Raw genomic sequence first — 5,000 nt, 5'->3', positions numbered from 1 at the left:
CCCCAGCGGGGGTGTGGGCACAATGGCAGGTCTCGTCGGCAGGTGGGGGCCACCATGCACCGGTAACGGTGCCGGGTGGGCCCCACCGTCGGCGACCAGCAGGTGGGCCCGGGGGGGCGGGGCTTGGGCGGTGCGGTGCGGTGCGGGAAAAAAAGCGGAATGTGTGGGCTTGTCCGGTTCGATCGATTGCTTCGTGTGGCTATTGCTATGGTTCTGCATGCTGCGGCATTTGTGGGCGATGCTTCTTCATGGATGCTTGTCTGGTGACTGTTGGGGGCGCTGCCTGAAATGGGGGACGAAGGACACCTGCACTCGTGTGGGAGTCTCTCCGAACCTTGATTGGGGGGCAATCTCGGTGGGATCCGGGTGGGTGTTTGTGCGGGGTATGCTTCTTCATGGATGCTTGTTTGGTGACTGCTGGGGGCGCTGCCCGAAATGGGGGACGAAGGACACCTGCACTCGTGCGGGAGTCTCTCCGAACCTTGCTTGGGGGGCAATCTCGGTGGGATCCGGGTGGGTGTTTGTGCGGGGTATGCTTCTTCATGGATGCTTGTTTGGTGATTGCTGGGGGCGCTGCCCGAAATGGGGGACGAAGGACACCTGCACTCGTGTGGGAGTCTTTCCGAACCTTGCTTGGGGGGCAATCTCGGCGGGATCCGGGTGGGTGTTTGTGCGGGGGTATGCTACGGTGCCTAGTGTCACGAACTTGTTTGTTTACCCTTCAAGCCGTGCGGCCTTAGTTGCTATTCCGACCCTTTGTTGCAACTAAGTAAGCCTTTTGCCCACTAAAAGAGAAAGCTAGAGCACAAAGAGAGATTGGGAGAATGAAAGTATATTACTTGAAAGAGAGCTTTACAAGTATAGATGAGATTTCTTGGATGGTTTGGCCAAATGAGGCCTCCACCTATTTATAGGCATACAAAGCTTAATCCTACGGCTATAATTGCTTTAATCCTACGGTGGAGAATGGTTCCCACCTACTCCCACCTACTTTACATAAAATATCTAAAGAAACATCTAGAATGGATATGTACATGGCTTGGCCCATTGTAAGGCCCAAAATAGGCCCAAAGTGGATTATAAGGCCCATAATGGAGAGAATGCTCACCAAGTGTTTGATGAAATGCTTTAACCGTGACATTCTCCCCCACCTATGCCGTCGACGTCCTCGTCGAGCTTGCTTCATGGAACCTCTTGATATGATCTTCAAATTGCCAAAGTGTGATAGCAGGTTCCCAACTTGCTTCGCTATCGGGAAGTCCCTTCCATTTCACCAAGTACTCATGACTCGGATGGTTGTCCCTTCCACGAACTACTCGATCAGCTAAGATGCTCTCCACATCCTTGTCATAAGTGTTGTAGACCCCTATTGGTGCTCGCTTGGACTTCCCTCTTGTTTGGTCTTCCTCATCCTTGTAGTATGGTTTTAGACAACTCACATGGAAGACCGGGTGAAGTTTGAGTGTAGGAGGTAACTCCACCTTATAAGATACCTTGCCCACCTTCTTGACGATTGGAAATGGTCCCTCGTATCGACGAACAAGGCCTTTGTGTAGTCCTCGGGTAGACTTGTGTTGGGATGAAAGGATTTTGATGAACACCAAGTCTCCCACTTGATACTCCACGTGCCTTCTTTTGGCATCCGCCCACTTCTTCATCTTCTTGGTGGCCTTATGAAGGTACGACTTTGCTAAGTCCACTTGTTCATGCCAACCTTTGGCAATCTTGAATGCGGCAGGACTCCTTCCTCCATACTTGGTAACAAGTGTTTGTGGAGTGAGTGGTTGTTGCCCCGTGGCTAACTCGAATGGACTTCGATTGGTGGACTCGCTCCTTTGCAAGTTGTAGGAGAATTGGGCAACATCTAGCAGCTTTGCCCAATCATGTTGATTGGCACTCACAAAGTGCCGTAGATATAGTTCCAATAATGCATTAGCTCGCTCGGTTTGCCCATCGGTTTGTGGATGAAAGCTTGTAGAGAAATGCAACTCCGAGCCCATGAGCTTGAATAACTCCGTCCAAAACCTTCCGGTGAACCTTGAGTCTCGATCACTTATAATTGATCTTGGGAGTCCCCAATACTTCACCACGTGCTTGAAGAATAGCCGTGCCGTCTCCTCAGCTGGACACTCCTTTGTCGCGGCAATGAATGTAGCATACTTGGAGAATCGATCAACTACGACGATTATCGTGCTACATCCCTCGGACTTGGGTAAGCTAATGATGAAGTCCATGGAGATGCTCTCCCATGGTCTCTCCGGAGTTGGTAGTGGCTCCAATAAACCTGCGGGTTGTCGCTGTTCCACCTTGTCTTGTTGACAAACAAGGCAGGTCTTTACATACATTTCGACATCGTCCCGCATTTGTGGCCAATAATAGTTGGTCTCCAACAAAGCTCTCGTACGCTTTTGCCCTGGGTGGCCGGCCCATTTGGTGTCATGGCATTCCTTGATCAAATTCTTCCTTAGGTTGCCCCACCTTGGTACGTAGATGCGATGCCCCTTAGTGTAGAGAAGGCCGTCCTCAACCCAAAACCTCTTAGTCTTGCCCTCCATGGCAAGTTGTAGGAGTTGCTTGGCCACAACATCATGGTCCATGCCTTCCTTTAGTAGGTTGGGTAGTTCCCCTTGGAACTTGGTTATCGAAGCTAGTTCGGCTTTCCTACTTAATGCATCGGCAACTACATTGGCTGTACCGGGCTTGTATTCGAGCTTGTAGTCGAACTCGGCAAGAAAGTCTTGCCAACGAGCTTGCTTGGGGCTTAACTTCTTTTGAGTTTGGAAATAGCTTGTGGCCACGTTGTCAGTCTTTACCACGAATTTGGACCCCAGCAAGTAATGTCTCCAAGTGCGCAAGCAGTGGATGATGGCGGTCATCTCCTTCTCTTGGACCGTATACCTCCTCTCCGTGTCGTTGAGCTTGCGGCTTTCAAATGCGATTGGATGCTTTTCTTGCATCAACACGCCCCCTATGGCAAAGTCGGAAGCATCAGTGTGCACCTCGAATGGTTTGGAGCAATCGGGCAATGCCAACACGGGTTCCTTCATAATAGCCTCCTTCAAGTCCTCAAAGGCTTGTTGGCATTGGGTGGACCAACTCCATGTCTTGTTCTTCTTTAGCAGATCGGTGAGTGGTGCGGCTAGGGCAGAATACCCTTTGATAAACCTCCTGTAATAGTTAACAAGACCAAGAAAAGATCGCAGCTCACTCACCTTGGTTGGAGGATCCCACTCTTGGATGGCTTTCACTTTGGCTTCATCCATGTGCAGCTTGCCATCCTTGATCTTGTGGCCGAGGAAATACACCTCATTGGTTGCAAACGAGCACTTCTCTCTCTTCACGTAAAGCTCATTATCCTTTAGAACCTTGAACACAATTCGTAGGTGGTGGATGTGCTCCTCTAGCGTCTTGCTATAGATGACAATGTCATCCAAATAGACCACCACGAATTTGTCCAAGTAAGGATGGAAGATCTTGTTCATGAGAGTGCAGAAAGTGGCGGGTGCGTTGGTGAGACCAAAGGGCATGACGAGGAATTCATATGCTCCATATCGAGTAACACATGTAGTCTTTGGCTCATCACCCTCCGTAATTCTAACTTGGTAGTACCCCGACCTCAAGTCAAGTTTAGTAAAGTACCTTGCTCCTCCAAGTTGATCAAACAAATCGGCTATCAACGGTATAGGGTACTTGTTCTTGATGGTAACCTTGTTGAGCGCCCTATAATCGATGCATAGCCTTAATGAACCATCGTGCTTCTTTTGGAACAAGACGGGTGCTCCATAAGGTGCTTTCGACGGTTGAATGTAACCGGCATCCAAAAGCTCCTTAAGTTGTCTCCTTAGCTCCTCTAGCTCCGGTGGAGACATGCGATATGGTGCTTTTGCGGGTGGTTTTGCACCGGGCTCCAACTCGATGCAATGATCCACCTCCCTCCTTGGTGGAAGTTTCTTGGGTAGTTGTGGTGGCATGACATCCTTGAACTCTTCAAGGACTTGGCTAACCTCCTTCGGTGGCTCCTTGGAAGTAACTTCTTCTTCCTCGCGTAGAGTAGCAAGGAATGTAGGCTCCCCTTTCTTTACTCCTCTCTTGAATTGCATGGCGGAGAGGCGGTTGGAAGTACTTGGCTTGTGCATGGTTGGAATCATGCAAGGGCCTCCCTCCATTATACACACCGTGTTGTAGCGAGGGAGTGGTACCACATTGAATTGCCTAAGAAATTCCATGCCAAGTACAATATCAAAGTCATCCATAGGAGCAATGGAGAAGTTTACGTTACCTTGCCAAGTGCCAAGGTGCAACTCCACGTTACGGGCCATGCCATCTAGCGGTTTAGCCTCCGCGTTCACCGTTTTCAACCACCCTTGACCTTTGTCGAGTTTGAGGCCAAGCCTCATGGCCTCCTCCTTCCTTACGAAGTTGTGAGATGCGCCGGTGTCTACCATGACTTGGGCATCTTTCCCGTTGATACGTGCCGCCACGTACATTAGGGAGTTCTTCGTATTGTTGGTTGGGATTGGACTAGCCTTCAGTGAGTTGAGGAGTTGTATACAACCCATTTGCGTGTGCTCGTGAGTTTCCCTCTCCTCGAGCATGGCACTTAAGGACTTCCTCTTTGGACAATCTCTAGCCCAATGGGGACCATCACATAAGAAGCAATTTTCTTTCGGCTTGAATTCGGGCTTACCTCCTTTCTTCCAATCTTTGGTTGGTAGTGGTGGCCTTCTTGGAAACTCGTTACTTTGGGGAGTTTTATGGAATTTGGCTCCCCCACCTTTAATATAATTAATCTTAGGCTTAGAGTTGGAAGACTCACCTTGCCTAAATTCGACAAGCGTTTCAGCCGTAGTGAGGGCAGTGGAAATATCTTGTACTCCCCTTCGTTGAAGCTCTTGGCATGCCCACGGTTGCAACCCATCCATGAAGTTGAAAAGGAGATCCTCCTCACTCATGTTGGGAATTTGGAGCATTAACCCGGAGAATTGCTCCACATATTCACG

The sequence above is a fragment of the Ziziphus jujuba genome, chromosome 7, assembly GCF_031755915.1.
Source record: "Ziziphus jujuba cultivar Dongzao chromosome 7, ASM3175591v1".
Lineage (NCBI taxonomy): Eukaryota > Viridiplantae > Streptophyta > Magnoliopsida > Rosales > Rhamnaceae > Ziziphus > Ziziphus jujuba.
Note: the sequence above shows the minus strand (reverse complement) of the source record.